The sequence below is a fragment of the Cheilinus undulatus genome, linkage group 7, assembly GCF_018320785.1.
Source record: "Cheilinus undulatus linkage group 7, ASM1832078v1, whole genome shotgun sequence".
NCBI lineage: Eukaryota > Metazoa > Chordata > Actinopteri > Labriformes > Labridae > Cheilinus > Cheilinus undulatus.
This window is the reverse complement of record NC_054871.1, coordinates 47,270,631-47,291,160: the sequence shown is the minus strand read 5'-3', so window position 1 is coordinate 47,291,160 and position 20,530 is coordinate 47,270,631. Positions and strand designations below refer to the sequence as shown.

At 42.0% G+C, this 20,530-nt stretch overlaps 1 protein-coding gene across 1 annotated transcript in view; it reads left to right on the top strand.

Moving 5' to 3' along the window:
* The first annotated feature begins 10,142 nt into the window (after positions 1–10,142).
* The window catches only part of ndnf (neuron-derived neurotrophic factor), a 37,030-nt gene continuing 26,642 nt past the window's right edge, over positions 10,143–20,530 (top strand). Inside the window, exon 1 of the mRNA XM_041790775.1 lies at positions 10,143–10,442. The gene's annotated coding sequence lies outside the window, so the exon portion shown is untranslated. The remainder of the gene's footprint in view (positions 10,443–20,530) is intronic.

Below are 20,530 nucleotides of genomic sequence, written 5' to 3'. Positions count from 1 at the left end.
ACCCTTGCTGATCACTGCTGGCATATCCTGTCAGTCCTTCTATACCAGAAGAACCCAAGAGGTAAAAAAATATGGAGATAAACAGAAACATCTTAGGAGGAAACAGTAACATCTAAGGAAGAAAATTATTGGTTTGGAATATGAAATTTTTATTTCCAATACATAGAAAATTAGGATTAACCATGTGTCCAATGAAGTGGACATCATGCATCCCCCAGTATATTTTTAACACAAGTCATGTAATTGCTTCACTGTTGTGATTGTTTTGGTTATAAGTCAGTGTATAGTTGTTATATTAATAAGCTATTTGTTTAAAATATACACTTTTGTGCAGATTATATTATATAATCTTATTGTATATAGTATTTTGTTTTACTATAGTTATATATACTAAAGTTATTATTTTGTCACATTTTGTAGACTTCAAACACGGCAAAGAATCTGGACGCCTACTAACCTGACACGCCAGATGATGTGTTTCACACATCATCTGGCGTGTCAGATGTGTTTCACACATCCATCTGGGAAAGCTTCAACAGGAAACGTTTGAGAAAAGGCAGAGCCTTTGAAAAAAACTCAGAGTGTGATTGGATGAATGTTCTGTCTGTCACATCGCTATGGGCTAATCAGAGCAACAAAACATGTGACGTAGCAGCTATCGAGCTGCGCGTGAGCAGGAATAACGCGAAACATGGCGACTGTAGACATGTCAGTACACGACTTTTGTCGTTTTTGGAAAGAAAACAACTCACTGCTGTTCTTTGTTCTTCTTTAAATGAAGAAATATCGTCAAGTTCTGATAAAACTGACGCTTTAGCAGCATCCACGCTAATCTCTTCTGCCATAATTGCACTGGCCTCTTGTTGCTGCTTGTTTACGTCACGACTCTTTCGTGCCTGAAAGTGCTGCCCCCTCATCGATGATTGGTCCTGTCATTTTCAAACCCAGTTCAGGTGGGAGCTTAGCAAAATGGATTCGCCAGTGAAAAACAAGGAAATGCGCGTATCCATCTGCTTTGCAAGGTTAGACGCCTACAGAATGATCCTGGGAATTCTGTCCAACTCCAGTGAGGATGAGTAGAGTGACAACAGTGAAGATGAGCGGCTGCCAGAGAACAACAGAGACATAAGAGCTGAGGATGATGGGGATGTAGACAGTCAGGATGCAGACAGTCAGGATGCCTATAGTCAAGAGAATGAAGGCCAGGATACACAGACTAAAATGGCACTTATTGTTGCTGAAAACAACATGCTAGTATACAGGCATGGTAACACCAGTCCTGCATCCTTATAGAACTGTAGAGACTCACGTTTGTTTTGTTGTAGATGGTTTGACACATTCAGGTGTGAGATTCACAGCTATGAGTGTCATTGGTTCTTATTCAGGCCTAAACATTGCTATACAGTGTTAAAATTTCCAAAAATATTTTGAAATGTTTTTCAAAGCATAAAAAAAAACAAGTGTTCATATAGTTACCATAAAACAGGGTCAGAGGAGCCTGTGTTGTTAAATACTTCATTGGAATAAAGTCCTGTTAGTTCAGAAACAGCTCCAGCTGTGCAAGTAGCTCTATTACATTCGCACGGACATGTCGGACTGCCTGCTGCCTGTCTCCCTCTCTTACCAGGCTATGTAAGGTTAAAAAAAACACAAGCGTTGGTTGTAGACAGATATGAAAAGAGGACAAACATCATGTGGTGTTGTTGAGGATGTTTTTGTTCCTCTGTCTGCCTTAAAACTTGGCACCAGCGAGTGTTTTGATTGGCCAGATGCGTGCTGATCAAAGTAAAACTTTGAAAAACAATCAACCACAATTTTGCCTTGTGAAGTTATGTTGCAGAAGCTTGTATTGACTTGAAACTAGTTCAAAAAATAAATATTCTGCACAAAAAATCGCATCTGGTGTGAAAGGACCTTTACTCCAAAACAAGTCAAATACAGGTAGACCTTTAGCAGACAGATCAACTATGGCGTTAACTACATGGATGGCAGAAGTGCTGCATTCGACTGCTATGCATTTTAGTTGATAAATATGTTTGAGGTGTATTTGGCAGCCGTGAAATTAAGAGTTTTAGAGGCAATTCTCTGCATGCATGCTGTGATCTTAAAGGGGACATATTATGCAAAATTCACTTTTTCAGGCTTTTCTAACAAAAATATTTTCCCCCTGGCCCATCCACAGTCCCCTCAAGTACCAGAACCCCCCTCCCTTTCAGAAAATGTGTGGCGAAACAAGCCATTCTTAGATTATCACCTCATGACCTCATGTGGGGAGTTAGCCCCGCCCCCAGGTTCACTTGGCCCTCCCCACTTGGAAGCAAGTTCCATCCTCCTCTCAGCTGCCAGCTGAGAGGAGGATCAGGAGAGCCACATCCATTTCGTGAGAGGGGCGGAGTCAGACAGCTCATTAACATTTAAAGCCACAGACACAGGAACAGCCAGTTCTGTGCAGGGCTGGAACAGAGGGGTTTTAAAACATACAAAAATCCTATACTGGAGTGTTTTTACAGCAACAAACTTCACAGGAATGTTTAAGGGATCTCTGAGACCAATATAAACTTGCCTTAAAAAGGTCAAATATGTGACCTTTAATGCATAGAAAAGCCTCTATGATTATTTGGCCGTCCATGTGAATTCCTCTTTGTTTAGTTTTCAATTTAAATGCCAAAATTTGCTCATCAGAATACACTAAGAGACATTTGTAAGTACTCTTCTGCTCTGGCTGTTGTATAAATCTTAAATAGGGCCACATTTTCAACTGTACGGTGATTTTTTGCATCAGTGTTCACTCCTTTAGTGCCGCTGCTATGGAAAAGGCTTTTTTACACATGCTGACATTTCAAGTAAGCTTTCTGTGTTTAATATTTATTCAACAAAGACTTCTGTAGGAAATTTGTGAACAGGAGTATCAATTTTCCAGCAAGTACGCCGTTGCAGTCCAGGGGGGTGAAGAATGGCAAATGCAGGTCTATGGGCCTAAGAGTATCAGTGAGCTATGAGCCTTCTGTGTTGTAAATGGGCACGTGTAATGCAGTTATAAGGTCACCATAATGCAAATTTAATGAGAGAGAAAAAGGATGGATCAAAACCATTAGAGTATAAATTGTTGTTTAAATGTCTAGAAGACAAATAGTTTAATTATTATGTGGTTTATTTCTGATGCTGCTAATGAGAATATGGATCAATGAGCACAAAAAAACACATCTGATAATCAGTCATCAGGCAAAATCAGACCAACCACATTCGACTAGTTGGGGACGCCCTTAGTAAAGTCTTACATTACTGTTCAAATATAAAAGTGTTAACACAGCCAGAAAGCTGCTTCTAACAGTCTAACTGTGCTTGTGTCTGTAGCATCTTTAGGTCAGATCTCCCTTATTGTTCCTCCTCCCCTCCCCCACACAGAGGAGAAAAAGTGAAGGAGAAATGTTTACAGAGTGGATGTTTGCCTGCAGCTCTGTCTCAGCTCTGCCGGTTAATGATGAACTCAGAGCTGCGCCGCTAAAAGCCGACCTCGTCCTCCTCTGTGACACAAAGCTGAGCGGGGCTGAGGTGAGTGATGAAGATTACACCTTCACTGCTCCGCTCAGCACTGTATGAATGTTTCCGACCAATAGAGATAACTCCTCGCCATCCTCCCCGCATTAATGGATTACCTGAGAATGAGGGTGAGAGGCCACAGTCAGACATTTATCCCCTAAAGCAAACACACCGAGGCTGTAATGACTCCCAGCATGCATCTGTTGTTCCTTATTCCCCTGACAACTGCAAACATTTTCATCAAATTCCAAAATAACAGGCGCTTGATGCTGGTGGTTAAAGTTAAACAACCAGGATACGGCGATAATGTGGTATCCGAAAAGTAAACAGGTTTAGCCCCACACCTCTGCATATTTCACACTGATAATGAACCATTCATCACAACTGTGGTTAAACAGCTTAAATCCCTGAAAGATAAAGGGCTAGTCCACCCAAATTACCATGAACACTCTTCATGCTTGGCCGTAAAGCTTGAGTGATGCAGAGATATCAGAGGGCATTTTGCTGACTAAAAGTGTTCATCAGCCAGCTTTTCTTTGTGGGGAAGACTAAAACTAGCTAAAAATAGATCTTTGGTGAAAAAATAGACAAAAGGTAAGTTTAGTTTTCATCAAGAAGACAAAAAAAGACAACAATGTTAGTAATGGACAGTTGGGTGTTCTAAATTCATAATGCTCGTATCCAGCAGCAGAAAGTTTGAGTCAAGTTTGAGTAGTTTTTTAAATTCTTCCTCTTTGTGTTTTGCTGTTTGCATTGAACTCTTGGCTACATTGCTCAACACTGCCCCTAGCTTACGTAGCCAACATTAGCTTTGTAGCTTAGTTATCATAGATATCACTGAGCTTTGTGAGCTTTAGCTACGCTATCTACGTAGCTCTGTTATCAACGTAGCTTATATAGCTAATGGAGCTATTCAAATGTATTCATGGTAGACAAGCTTTTTTCTGCTGCACACTTTTTACTTGGCTTTATTAAACGTTTTGTTTTCAGGTTTGCAGGTGAGGGTTTAATTTAACTTTTGGTATCCTAACCCTTACCTGAACCTGAAAGAAGGTTTAATCTAGTTTTACTTTGAAAGTTTTAGCATATATTTCCCATCTGACAGAAGCGTCTCGCAATACGGTCTGTGACTTTCTGGCCTGTATGTATGTGTGTGTGTATTGAACGTAGAGCATAAATTAGCCTTTACATGTATCTACCTGATATCAGAGCTCACCGGCCTGCTTCTTATGCAAACAACAGCCCATACATAGTGTCTTTGGCTCTCTTACCATGGCTTAGTATACCTGCATGCTGAAGCCTCTGGTGCTAAGAATGAATGGGAACAAATTATCCACAAGCTACAAGGCTAGTAGCACCTCTTTAACAGCTTTTCTCCGTCACTCAAACAAATCAATGGAGATTACCACTTGGTACATTCAACAAAATGATTTAGGATAACTGTTAGGTTTTTTTTTGTATTTCTTCCAGTTACTTTTAGTGGGAAAAAAAAAGAAAATATTTCATAGCAGATTTTAGTTTGGGGGAAAAAGATTGGAAAACTTTCTTCATGTGATGCATGTCATTAAAAAACCATGAGTGACTCTGAGACGGGCAGTAGCCCCTCGATGCTCGGCTGGATCTGCTCAGTGAGCGACAGTATGAAGGACCAGATGTGACTGTTCAGTCTAACTGTGAGAATCGGCGGTTTCTGGATGTTTGGCTCAGGAAGAATGAAGGTCAGAACTGTGTTTTGTGTGACTTTTGTTCAATAAATCTGTTAAAATGAGATTTTCGAGTCCCTGCAGTGAAACAGAGCGGGGGGATTAACTTTACAGGAGCCACCTCCTCCTCCTCCCTCCATCTGCACTAAACCGTCCCTGGTGCAGATATGTTTTCAACTTTCTGGGCTGTAGCTCGGTCACTGTGAGTGTGTGTTAAAGTGGGTGTGTTTGTGTATGTGTGGGTCATTGTGAGTGGAGCTGTCCCCAGAGAGGATCCGTTTTCACAGCCTGTTGGTGTGGCTAATAGCAGATTCAATTTGGCATCTATTTTAATCCCAAGGATGTGAAAGTCACAGCAGCACTAATCATCAGTCCAGGCATCCATAACCCCAAAACACACACCCCTCAACACACACGTGTGTACGTTATATCACAGACATCAGTCCTCTGCTTCGCTGTCATTGAAGAAATGTTAAAACTACTAATCTTAACGGGCTGATGGTTAATCTGACTCACCTCTGAGAGCCAGTCCAGTGCTTCCACAAGAAACTCATTGAACCATGTATAGTCCTTGCTTTGTGCACGGGGCACAGTCATGGAGGAATAAAAGGGCCTTCCCCAAACTGTTGCCACAAAGTTGGAAGCATAGCATTGTCCAAATTGTCTTGGTATGCTAAAGCATTAAGACTGGCCCTCACTGGAGGTAAGGGGCCTGGCATTAACGTTGAAAAACAGCCCCATACCATCTTCCCTCCTCCACTAAACTTCACGGTTGGCACAAAGCAGTCAGATCTGTGATGTTCTCTTTGTGGCTGAGTTGCTGCTGCTCCTAAACTCTTCCACTTTCTAATAATATTATTAGTTAACTGTGGAGTATCCAGCGGGGATGAAATGCCATGAAACGTCTTTCTGCAAAGGTAGCATCCATCACAGTCCCTGAGCTCTTCAGAACGACACATCTAGGATCCTAAATGTTTGCAAACACCTGTGGCAACGGCTCTGATTGAAAAACCTGAATTTAACAATTAACAGGTGTGGCCAAATACTTTTGTCCATTTAGTGTAATTAACATCACTGTGGCTGCAGGGGGAGACTGCACTTGCTGAAGCAAAGGGTTTTGAAAATGAATGCAATTTGAAAAAAAAAAAACAATGCATTGAAATTGGGCCCTAATTAAAGCATTAATGCTGGCAATCCTGGTTTGCATTATGTTTCTTAATGACAATGTGTTGCTGGTACTTTCTGTTTCCACATGTCACAGGGAAGATAATCACAGTTAGATTATATTTCAGGTTTGTGCTTTTCAAAGTAAAAGCCCCGGTATAACATTTCTGCACAGAAACTCACCATATTTGTACAGAAAGCTTCATTCATGTTATTTCCAAACTGAGTTAAACAATGAATCAGGACATATATAGGGAGAATTATGGAGGTTAGACTTCTATACAAATCATAATCTTGTCTAGGGTGCCATAATGGCTCAGTCCTGCCCTGCTTACTCCTGCAGAAAGGAAATATTTATGAAAAAGAACAGCTTATAAACCCATGTAGTCCGTGCAGACATCGAGCCTGACTATAATCATTTCTGTAATATTGTTACTGTCTGTCAGTTCTAAAAAAAAAAGCAGATAAAAGGACATTAAAGTGTTATTCATGGACATGCAAATATAGTGGAGTGGGTATCCACAGGTCTTAAAAGTATTAAAATGTCTTAAATACAAGACTATGAGGTTGCAACAACAGTGACACAGAGCAACATTCATTTCATTTTAACTGGACATTCTGAAACCCCCCTTCCTCATTCTATACTGGTTATTAAGCTGCTATACTGGGAGAATCCACAGCTTTATGGAAATAAATTATTGATGAGCTCAGCTATAGTCAGCTATATCTGATCAGCTGCAACAATGAAGTGATCATTTCTTACAAACCTGAATGAAAGAATATTATAGATGTCCTGAAATGGGCATCAGTTAATATGTTTTAAATGCATTGTATGGATACTTTGGCATCTGGTGACCCCCTCTCAGTGCCTTGAGACCCCAAAGGGGTCCCAACCCTTACACTGAGAACCACTACCTCACAGTACCAAACCAAGGTCTTTTTTTTGTTATAGTCTAATTTCAACATGGTCCAAGAAAGCTTAATTTAGATACTATAATAAGAAATACTCCTGGTGTTCTTTTCTGTGTCGTCTCAGTTTAAACTCAAACCAGCTCAAAAACTATGGGTCTTAAAATGAATGAGGAGGGTCGTAAAAGTGTCAAGGAAGAAGACATAAGATGCAACATGCATAATAACAAAATTCTCAAAGGAAATGCTGCAGAAATACAAATAAAAGTCAAGAATATCTTCCAGAGACCTGAGCTTCTGGAATGCATTTTTAATTTCTCCCATTTGGGATCAATATGACCTGATAAGTTTAGGACCGAAGCCTCGTCTTTGAACAGGAAGTAGTTTTCACCAAACAGCAATGTCAGCATATGAGAAAAACGAGCTTATCTCACCGTACAACACTCAGACTATGACAAGCTATCCGACTTTTCTTTCACATTTCAGACGCTAACTCTTACTAATATATATATTTACACTCTTTATTTCTGCTGCAAGGAGCCGTGTTTAGAGATTTTTTAATCTTATTTTAATGCTAACATTTATAAACCCATTTGACACTTTTATTGCTAGATTACTGTCTGCATGTAAATATGTTCATACCTTTAACTTAATTTTTATCATGTAGTTTTTAATGTTTATTTACAGTGTTTATTCCTCTGCTGCTTTACCTGTTGATAATCGCTGCTGTAACACTGACATTTCCCAGTTTGGGATGGATGAAGTTCATGTATCTAAATCTATCTATTCTGAGTGTGTGTCGGTCTGCTGTTACGGTGGTGTCAGCTATTCATGGACAGTGAAGACCTTTTTCTGATGATGGACCACAGGAAGACCAGGTATGAACTACATTTCCACTAAATGTTCTGGAGATCCTGAAAATGTCCTTTTGAAATAGTGAGATTTCCCCCCAAAATAATCCCCATGAACTCTCTAGAATTTCAGAGGTAAATCCAAAAATACCACTGAAAAAAATGAATAACACCCCTTCAAAAATACCCCAGACTGTCCTCAAATATACCCCCAGTACAGTTTCTGAAAAAGCCTAAAGATTAACATAAAAACTTCTGAAAACTGTCAAGTAAATCCCCCAACACTTCACATCAAATTCACAAAAATGCACAAACTAATTCTCCCAAATTTCATGGAAAATTATGAAAAACATCCAAACATATTTCCTCCAAACCCCACCCCCAAAATTTCCTAAAAATTCAGGAAAAATTTTAAGTTTATTCCTGACCTGGATTTCCCATCAAATCTGCCAAGATTACAAATTCAAATTCTCATAAAAGTATTTTTTAAGCACACTGCCCCCTCCAAAAATAAATAGAAAATAAATCAACTTGAAATCAAACTCTCCAAAACATCCAAATATATGCCCAAATTTTTTCTAAAAAGAAAAAAAAAAAAAAAAAAATCCTGAAATTATGATTAAAATTCTCCAGTCATTAGGAGCATTTCATGAAAATCCTGGACTATCTCTAAACTCCTAAAGCAGGACTTATTGCTCTGTTATAGGACAGTCCAAATGTCCTCGTGCACCTGGTGTCTCGTGAGGATTTGGTAAAATTAAAATGTGATTAAATATAACTCCATCTTTTTCTCAGTCAATACTGCTGTGTTGTTGCGCCAGTGGCCGCTAGATGACGCTGTTGTACTTAAACTCTGACCAGCAGCAGTCTGCTGTCAAACTGATCCACTGTGACTGAAAACGAAGGACTGATTTGTACTTTTACACCAGATAACAGACTTTTAACGTGTTTTATAGAGAGTGGAGCTCATTTTAACCATGAATCTTGTTTTCCTTTGTTTTCTAGTCTCTCTGCAGCTTCACCTCACGCCTCATTCTGCTGCTTACAGCGTCTCTCTCCAGTGGCTCTTCTCTCTTTAGAAAACTTTTCTGTTTTACCGTAAAGCTGTGTTCATGAGTCTGGTTAGAGTAAGATTTATCTCTGCTGAGCTGCAGGAAGCTGAAAGCAACCTGCAGCCTCTCATGCGTAAAAAGCTGCAGCTCCACATAAAAGACTGCTGTCTTCTTCCTCCTCCTCCTCCTCCTTCTGGAGGAAACGGCAGCATCCTCTAAATCTAGATTGCACTGGACCCCCATCAAGCCATAAATTCAGGGGCAATCCAGTTCCGTGGCAGTGAATGGCGCTTATCTTGGCTAAATATTTGCTGAGTCGCAGGGACACCAAACAACGCTGGTGGGAAACTCTGCATCAGAGAGAGAAAGGCCTTTGTGCGTAAATCCTCTCCACACTATCAGGCTTTTCTTCGCATTGTTGGAGCTGCTCTGCAGAGAAAAGGTGTGTTTTGATTGTTTCGCACACACACTCATCGGGTCTGTGATATAACTTGTCTACCTACTGTATCGCCCCGGGGGTTGCGTGACTCGTTCAAGGCGCTACTGCCCAAAGTAATAATTTGCAGCGAGCATCAGAGTAAATAAATAGAAGGTGTGAGGGGGAACCCCGCTGTCTGCGGCTTTATTCTCATGTAACATCTTGTTTTGGTGGCAACAAAGAGTGCGCCAAAATAAAGTTAAAAGTCTGTTTTTTGGCTTTATTTGGAGGGATTCCAGGGGTCAGATCAGCTCCTAAAGAAGCCAGTGTTTGAAGTTTAAGAGCCAAAGTGAATGTGTGCGCTCTGTGTGTGTTTTTGTGTAGAAGGAGAAGAAGTGGGCTGGTTCTGTCTTGAACTCTTCCTCCGTGCAGAGCGCGCAGAGGGAAGAAGAAGTTCGCACCAGTTTCTTTGCCTCCAATCCAGAGGAGGTTTCAATAGCAGCGGCGCGGCAGGGGAGGGACGCACTGCCAGCACTCAGGATCCCCTCTCACTCACTCACAGACTCTCTAGCCCACTCCAGCCCACTAGAGACCAGCTCAACCCGCGAGAAAAACTGCAAACACGCACCAGAGCGGTCGCCCTAATCCGGTTGATAGGCACCAACAAAAGAAGAGGAAACTGAAGGAACTACTGCACGCTGCACGGGACAACTTGTGTTTTCACAGGCACTTTTTTTTTTAAAATCCTGGTGATATCAGAGAGACGCCATCCTTCAGATAACTTCAGCGTTTAAGACCCTGCAAGGTAAGTTTCATGGCAAACATTTTACGCATGTGCATCTAGGAAATGAAACATTAGAAAACGCTCTCTTCTTCCTTTCTTGAAAGTTTTCTCTGGCGTTTATTTTGCGTAAAAGCCCCATAGAAATTCAGAGCCGGGCTCTCGGAGTAAAGTGGTGTCTTTGAATCGTCTGCCAAACACACACACACACACACCGAGAGGAAGGTTTTGCGGTTTACAACTCCGGGAAGCCAAAAAGTTTCAACCAGTCAAGTCCGAACTCGCACGCTCGTTTAATCTCACGTTATTTGGGTTTGGGATGTATATAGCGGTGCTGCTGACGAGGAACTTTACTCGATCCTGCTGCTTTTGTGCCTGGAAAGAGTTCCCATGCTCCCAGGGGTGACACAGCACCCAATAAGACGATTTATCAAGCAGTATTTGTAACGGCCTGTGCGTAATGATCTCCATCCGTGCGTAAAAACAAATACAGCACAGTTTTCTGTATTAATGTGAAGGAATACTGGTTTCATTCCGACACCCTTGGGTGCTTTTACGCACCTGTGAGAGCACAGACGCATCTGAGAGGAGCGCGTAATGAGGAGTTTTTTATATACACACAAAAAAAGAAAGATACCAGGCAACCAAAGCAGGAAAATGTACCATGGCGTTCCTCTACAGCTGAAACATTCTGGATTCTTAAATGATTTAGCCACATGAGTCGTATTTCCTTCCTGATTGCTGCCTTTTTCATCTCTGGAGTGCCTGGCTCTGGCTCTATAGTGGGTATAACTTTTCCTCTGTAGTCCACGAGCACCACTCTTACATTTCTTCCTCTTCTTTGACCACGTTGAGAAAGCAGCCATCCCCCCTTTTCTATGGAGTTTTGATTTATTTCACTTGGCAGCACCACCTCTGTTGTTGAGGTTTGAACCAATAAAGACAGATCAATGCAGACATGATGTTTATCGGCACAATATCTGTGTCAGCAGATAAAAAAAGGCATTTATGAATGCACCTCATCAGAAGGTGCCTTAAAGTTGAATTTTGAGTCGAACCATAAACCTCTAAACTCTAATGTGCATCCTAAGGACAGAAGTTTTAGGACTCAAATTCAGTCAAACAAGTCAAACTTTATTCATACAGAGAATGTCAGGCGTCGATAAGACTCTACAGACCTGGCAGATATAAATGAACAGGGATGCATGATAGCATTGGCATATCTGTATTGACAGCTTACAAAGTTACTGAGCAGTGTCGACGAATGTGAAAATATCTGCTGCTGCTTAAAGCTGAGAGGCTTCACCCTGTAGTCGAAGCATTAAGTCTTTGGATATTTAAGCAGAAACCTATAAATCGGTACGAGTACTGACCAAAGTGAGGCAACAATCTACAATCATGTATCCTGAATAGAGATGCACTGATTGTAAAGATCAGGGCTGATGCAGATATCCATGTTTAAACCTGCAGCATAGCTGATGTCATTGTTGTTTTTTAACCAATCCAAGATTCCTCCAAGACCAACATTTTCTCTCATGTTTCACCATGAAAACAAATCAGAGCTTGGTCATTTCTTCTACCCAAAAATAAATCTCCTCTGCTCCTGCCAGTGCTAGATGCCCACAGGGCGGGCGCCCAAGTGCAGAGGCTGGGCGCAGGATTGATTCCGGGTCTTTGGTGCATGGCTTCCCCTTACTTTCTCTCTCCTTATATCCTGTTTCTCTTCAGCTATCCAATCAAAATAAAGGCAAAAAATAATTAAAAACCAGGCCGATATTGGTCGATACAGATGCATCTGTGCACCCCTAACTCCTTAAATGTATCCGTCATGAGCACGGCACTGAGCAACAAGGAAAGCCGCTTTCTAGCAGAACCAGACTCACGCTGTGTGACTCGACCTGGACTGCAGCTGCTTTGATTTCTGGCACTTGAGAAGAAGACCGATGGCGGTCTGTCAGCAGGTTGTTTCAGCGCTGTTTGTAGCTCTTAAGAAGGCTGTGGAATCTCGGTTTGAGTCCTGCTATCAAAAGTCACTTTGCAGGAGATTCAAAGACGCTGCTTTGAGTTTTTCATAACCAAGTTTCTATTTTTGAAAAATAAAACATCTATCATTTATGGTAGAATCAAATATTTGTCTGTTTCTAAAACAAACGGGCTGTCACAGTAAGAGGAACAGGCATTTTTGGATACAAAATCAAACCGACCACTGGAGCTGGGGTTAGCAGAGTTCCTTTTATGTTGATGCAGCCAGTTTGTCTTAGAAAAGGGTCGGCTTTTCCCTCTGCACACCCATCCTGTCGTACCTGCCCATACTGCAGACATCACCTGGTGGCAAAACTACCGATTCTTTCAAAATAAAGGCATCAATAATTACTCTAGCCATATCAAACTTGATCCTGAAGTGTTTCCACCAAAACAGTAACTTAATGTGAAACTATCAAACTACATGGATCAATGTGAGCAGCTCCAGCAGCGTTTTTAACATTAAAAAGGAGATCTAAGTATCAGGATGACTTTGGAAACATGGGTGTGTATATCACCAAAACTCCAACATGGTACATCCCTGATAAATGACGCTTCAGCCCGTGTTGGGAGTTGTTTTTCCTCATCCGGCCCATGTGAGCGAGAGCCGTGTTTTCCTCCCTGTTTAATGAGAGACATACCCCGAGTGCAGATTTGAATAACTGTATTTAGTAGCTGGGTGAAGCCACCACACTGCCTCCCTTCTACTTTCTCAGGAGAATGAATCATGAACAAAAAAAAGTCTTAAAATGGGAAGGTCTGCGTCGCATACCGTAACTAAACCATGATTTGCATATGAAAACTCTGTGGCTGAAAGAATTCCGCCAGTGTTGCCGCGGCCGTGTGCGTCCAGAGAAGTGACAGGCTGCGGCGTATATACTGTCTGCTCCGCGCTGCCTTTTGTCACACAGCCACAGAGTCACTGCTGGAAGATTAAGGACGCTAAGTTTTGCACTTCCTTCCTTGTTAAATTATTCATCATATCCACACCTCTCCTCCCTGCTCCCCGGGCGCATTCATTACCCAAAGCCGCTCATTGTGCTCCGTGGATGGACACAGGCAGGAGGCAGAGCGGCTCTCACTCTCTGCTGAACAGACTCTCCTTCAACACAACATCACTGAACATGACGGCATGGCCGGTCTGAGGCCCCAGGGCTGGGTGATACGCACAAAAACTGAGGTTTCTCTAAGCTTAATGTCGATGCTCAGCATTTAAATGGACTTTTTCTACAAACTAATAGTCGTCACTAGTTATAAACTCTATGAGTGTTGGTGACCTAATGGTGGCTCCTTTCCTGCATGTCCTTCCCCACAGTCTCCATCTCTATCCACTGTCCTATCCTAATCCAGGTATAAAAGCCCCAAATAACTTTAAAAAGAATGAAAAACTGAGATACAACTCAAGTAGGAGTCCACTGCAACAAAATTAGACACCCTTGACACTGAATATTCAGTCTTTAACTGTATTTAACTATCAAAAATAGCAGGGAAACACTTGCACAGTGGCTAAATTGCATGAATAATTCACCAATATTTGGAAAAGTTAGTGAAACTGGTGAAGAGCAAGAGGTTTCTTGCCAGTTCCACACACTTTCTCATGCCTGCAACTGTGTAGGGATTTTCTACAGTTTTTGCAAACTTAAACAAAAAAAAAGTCCAGGGATCAAGGGGCTCGGTAGATACTGAGTTCATTTTTCCAATTGCAAAAATTTATCATGGCATAAAAAATGGGTTGGAAAAAATTTGCTCTTTGCAAGTTTCACCAACTTATCCAAATATTGGCAACTTATTTTTGCAATTCAGACACAATGCAGAAGTTTCCCTACATTTTTGGACAATTGATTACCTAAAAATGTCTAAGACGTATTTTTCTGTCCACGTGGAATCAAAGAGGTTTTGATGCAAACAACATTTTTTCAGGTTTTGAGGTTGATCAAATTTTCTTGTGGGATCTAAGGGGATAGAACAAGTGAGGAAAACCCTTTATCCTCTAGACACTCGGTATAAACTTAGTACCAAAGTAAGAAAATTTGTGATTGGTTGTAGAACTTGTTATAGATATACCACTGGAATGCCATTTCCCTTTTAACTGGTGCCACATTTGTAAGGAACATGCATTTGTGTGATGAGCAGCAGAGCTGAATATGCGGGTTGCGCCCATGAAGAATTTGCCAACTCTTCTCAGCCGACTCTACCGTTGACTCTTGTTTTGAGAGTCTGATGCCTGATCCCAGCCTTCAACCGTTTGTCATAAGTCAGCCAGTTTGGTTGTGTTTGTTACTCTGGAACGAACATCACACCCAAGCTGATCCCACAAGTGTTCAGTGGGGTTGAGGTCAGGACTGCTGACAGGTCATTCCATCTTCCCCACTCCCAAATTCTGGAGATAGTCTCTTATAAATCCTGGTCTGTGAGGGATAGAGTTCAGATAGATAGAGTTTGGTCAGACTGTGGAGATATGGTAATGCCACCGAATGCAGAATCTCATTTTGATATTTCTCTGCATTGAGATTACCTCCAATGATGACAATCAGGCACCTGGGGTACCAGAGGCTAAAAGCAAGAGTCAATGAAAACACAGCTGTTGGGATTGGCAGGGAAGATTTGGCAAATTTGTCATGGGTGCAGCCCACATCCTCAGCTCTGCTGCTCATCCATGTTCCCTACAAATGTTTTTTTTTTTCTTAGAGAACAGATATGTTGAGATATAAAAACAAAATCTAAATAGAGCAGTAATACCCAACATGTGGCTCTTATGGGATGATTCTAACGCATTTTTGCCCCTCTTCACCCATTTTTGCAGCTTTTCACCCATTTTTTCCACCTTTAATTTATATTTATTGCCACTTTAACCCTTTTTGCCACTTTTCTCCACTTAGATTGTGGCTTTTGCAAGGGTAATTTTCAACAGTTTGGCTCTTTGGTTGAGCAGGGTTGGGTAACACTGCCATAGAGCCTAAAAATAATGTTTTTGATCCATACTTCCCAGCCCTAGTCCACAGTATCAAACAGATATCCTCGTGATGTGATTGGTGTGAGTGCAAAATGAAAAAAGATCGGCTCACCATTGTTGAAATCTCAGTTTCTTTGCCACAAATCATCAAATCATACATTTTTATTAAATGCTACCACACAGAACTCAACTATTTCATGGTATCTAAACGTCTAAATGGGTTTCTGTAGCTGTAACTTGTTTGAATACTTTTTTTGTAGCTTTTTAAGGGGCTTGGACCTTGTTGTCAGGGCCAGTGATCTTCTCAAGATTCATTTTATCCACTCCTGTGTTAATATTTACATGCAATTACATGCTTTTGTCATTAAAAGAAGCTTTGAATTTAAAACTCATATTTGATGCACACCTATGAGGCGTCTAGGAGCTCAAGGCTCCAGGTGATCACCTGTACTTTTGCTGAATGGTAAAACTGCCTATGCATGATGATCTCAGTTCCCATGATGCAGCTGTGCAGGCCCACACGTGCGTGCATTTGTGCGTGCCCTGGATGATGGGCAGTGGGAGGATGTCTTTCCCATGGGGGCATTTCCCCCTGTCTAATCTTTAATCAGCCCTTAAAGCCACAATGCCAGCACATCAGTCAGGGCCCCCACCCCTCTCCTCTATCTGAATGCTCTTTGCACAGAAAGCGGCCCTGCGACCTGACCCTCCTCACAGAGACATTCCAGGATGCAGCGCTAAATGCGAGCTCCAGAGATGGACTATAAAGAGGCTGGAGGAGGGGAAGGAAACTGGGCTCCTCTTTTCCATCGGGCTATTGTGCCAGCGTTGGTGGTTGTGATGATTCAGAAACTCAAACTGTGAGTGATGTTGTGGATGGCGAGGAGACGGCGCGAAGTGATGATTTAGACTCTGCAGTGGAGGAATTTGCTGGTTTGGATGCACACACCAGATAAAAATCTCCACTCTTGGATTCGATCCTCCACCACAGTCTCTACCAATCCATTAATGAGCCGTTTAGCTGTCCAAGAGCACCAGACCTGCTTTTTTTCTGGGTTTGGCCTTCCTATAGAACAGGTCCAGCTCCTGTGTGGTTCCATCCTTGGCTCCCAGCCCCCTCTACCCAGTCTCATATACCGCTCTCTGTCCAATCCCCACATTGGCCCTGAAGTGACAGCGGTGATGGAGCTCGCTACCAAGGGCCCACCATAAATCTGCCCTCAGAGTTTCCTTAAAGAAAACACACACGGGCTCCGGGTCCTGCCAGGCGTCTTGTTGGGTGGAATCCGAAATGTCTCTTTATTTGTGTTGAAATTAAACTGTCTTTTATTCCCTCCCGTTCTGTTAATGAGCTCCATGTGGCAGAAGGCAGGAGGCTTATCCGTCTTGACAAGGAGCTGGAGGAGAGGGAGAGAGCGAGCGCTTAAGTAAAGCGAGGGGAGAAAAGGGGAGGTCAGGGCCAGTCGGGTTGCACACATGCATGAGAATATAGCTGGGATATATATGTTTGTGTTCTGCTGCATAACCACACCGAGAAGCAACCTCTGAGGCTCCGGGAGGAAGCCAACACAGCAGTCAGTACGCTAAATGTGAGGTTGAGCTGCAGTCAGAGCTCAAGGATATTTGACTTTTGTCCCAAGATAGAAACAGAAGATCTAGTTATTGGCATAGGTATTCCATGGGGTGCATGCAAATCTTGGCAGGCATGTGGGTCAAGCCCAGCATGGAAACATCCTGGTCCAGTTTGGGTCTATTTAGTGGTGAAGTGCAGGGCGTATGGAGTATACCCACTTATTTTTAGGATCTATAGAGTATGCCTAGCTCTAGATACCCCAGAAAAACCTTATTTTAATTTGTAGTGTACCATGTCTGCACGCAACAAAACACCACTGGGTCCATCTGACATGCAAAAGTAAACAGATCTACCTACGCATTATCTCAGTTTCTTTTTCCATCCATGTGAAATTCCATTAAGCATGATTTCAGTTGGGCTAACATGTTTAAGAGTCCACTTTTAGCAAGGCTAATGCAACAATTCAAGTTCTTCTACCCGCATGTCCCGGTGCACGTTTGCAGGATCATGGGGTGCAGCTGGGGGGGTTTTTGCATGCAGATGATGTGGTTCTGTTGGCTTTCTCATCTGAGGATCTCCAGCAGGCACTGAGATGGTTTGCAGCTTTGTGCAAAGCGGTCTGGATGAGGGGTAGCACCTCCAAGTCTGAGGCCATGGTCCTCTGCTGGAAAACACTGTGTTGTTCCTCCAGCTGAGGGTCTCTGCCTCGGGTGTAGGAGTTCAAGTATCTCGTGGTCTTGTTTATGAGTGAGGGTGAAAGGGAGCGTGAGATTGAGAGGTGGATTGGTACTGCAGGCTTTGTGCTGGGCTTTTGTGGTGAAGAGGGAGCTGAACAGAAAGGCAAAGCTCTCAATTTACCTATCTATCTACCTCCCAACTCTCACCCATGGTCATGATCTCTGGGTACTTGTTGATACAAGCAGCTGAAATATTTTCAGGAGGGTGGCTGGGCTCAGCCTTAGGAATAGGGTGAAGACTTCCAACATTCAGAGGCAACTAAGAGTAGAGTGGCTACTCCCTGGCATCGAAAAGAGACAGTTGAGGTGTTGCAGGCGTCTGATCAGGATGCTGTGCAGGTCTTCTGGGCATGTCCGGCCGGAAGGAGACAAAAGAGAAGACCCAGAAGGAGCTGGAGGGATTATATCTCCTGTCTGGTCTGGGAACACTGAGGGATTCCCTAACCTTGCAAAGGGTTAGGGAATCCCAATCAGAAATGAGGGGCAGTACTTCTGGGCGCGGCAGAGTCGTGACATAAGCAAGCAGCAACAAGAGGCCGGAAGAGATTAGCGTGGATGCTGCTAAACATCAGTTTTATTAGAACACCAGCTCATGAATGCGCCACATTTGGCTTTAAAACACCCTTCCTAACTTCGATCTCTCTCATTGAACTTCTTCCTCCAGAAGTCCTACATGGCCACGATCAAAGTGCCAACCTAAGGCCAAAAGGGTAGTCAGGAAACCAAGGATCAACAGTACAGTGGTTGCGCCCACTACTTAACCCTTTAAAGCCTATTGCATCATAGTTGATACACAGTTTTATGGGACCTCTATCTAATCATCATGATCAATAAAACCGTTGAATACAGCGGATTATCAGTTGCCACAAATGGCAGTCAATCAAATGTGATCGAAGAAAATGTATGTGACATACTATGTCACTTTTGTTTTTTTGGACTTTAGTAGAGGGTTAAATAAACATTTCAGTTAAACACATTCAGAAACCCATGCAACCTGCAAAATCCTGAGGGTGTTTTGAAAAACTGCAGAGAATTTTAGCATTAACTAAAGTCTTTATTTCTCAGCTTAAGTTGCAGATAGAGACTTTTTAGAGCTTAGATATCTGGCTTTAACTGACATAACTGCCTTTACCCTGAAATTTTATAAACATTTTTCAAATACAATCAAAACCATCTGCGTCCTTGTCCTCCTCAGATATGTCCTTCATTCACTGAACTTTTATTGTGGGTCCACAGTCACTTCACAATCTGGGTCTTTGTCTGTCACTCCCTTTGCAAAGGTTTTCAGCTGTCATATCTGCCACTGCTCGACTTTTAAAACTTTCTTATCTGTCGACTTCTGCACATTGAGGCAAAAAGGCTAAAACCAAGATATTTTTATCCCAACTGCCTTCCATACATGTATTTCAGCGAACCGCATTGCAGTTTGTCAGTCAAGTCTTCAAAAACAAGATCATCCAAAATGTGCTGACATTGCATCAAGTCTTAAACGTAAAGGCACATTAGTGTCTCATTTGGTCTTAAAGGTATATGCATGGTTCTGGTCTACATGGATTAAGGTCTGCAAGGTCCTAATGCGCTCCTACGTAGGTGAGGAATATTCATATAAGCACTGAATAAGCACCGATGGAAAGATAGAGGCTGCACACATCACAGCATCCCAGCAGTTGAGGGTTTGATGTTTTCTTTAGTGCCCCTTTAGCACAGTGGTTCTCAACCTTGGGGTCGGGACCCCCTTGGGGGTTGCGAGACACTGAGAGGGGGTCACCAGATGCCTTAAAAAAACTAAGAATATTTTTTAGAGAACACTGTTGGCACTTTGCACCAATTTTACCAAACGGTCATCTTTTTTCATCACTTTTTAACACCAGTTTTAGCACATTTTTGCCACTTAAAACCCATTTTGTCCATTTTAAACCCTTTTCATTACTTCTTTCTGCCTGTTTTTGCCACTTTCTGCCTATTGTTTACTCTGTTGACCCATTATTGCCTCTATCAACCACTTTTTCCATCCTTTTGCAGTTTTTAACCACAGAACCCATTTTTGTCCATTTATATCAATTTTTTCATCTCATTTCATTAAATTTCTACCATTTTTTGCACTTAAAAGCAGTTTCAGCCACTTTTTAATCCCCTTTTATCACTTTTTGTGCCTGTTTTTGCCATTTTTGGTTACTTTTTGCCACTTTTATCCAATTTTTGCCACTTCTAACCCATTTTTGTTCTTAAAAATCCAATTTCACCACATTTTCACCATTTTTAGCCATTATTAACATACTTTTGCATTTTTTACCCCATTTAAATTTTGTTTTCAACAAGTTTTTTTTTCATCTAAAGAAGCCTAAATGAAAAAATAAAGACATTTGTTTCTTTATAAGAGTGGTTATTATTCAGGTCAAATATAAGATATGTTTTTCACAGCTTAACTTCACAATGGACCATGGTTTTGCTGACCTCCATGGTCCCCTAGTTTGACTGGGTCCTAGAAACCTCCCTCTTTATCCCTCCTTTTGGACGGCCTTGTCTGCACACGACTATTCTTGAATGTTCCTGACTGTTCAACCACCTTCAGGTACAGTGGGGGTCCCCGGTCTCTGGCACCTTTATACTGGGGGTCGCAGGCTGAAAAGTTTAAGAACCACTGCTTTACCTGGCAATTTCCATCACCAGATTAAAACTATGCTCTGGTCCATGCTGGACCCTGCATTTCCCAACCCAAGTCCCTACAAGCACTGAGCTCCTGCAGCTCTGCAGACCTGCTGCACCACCTTGTGTATAAAAACATGTTCATAGTGACTGTTGCCCTGTACTTAAAGATATGCATGGA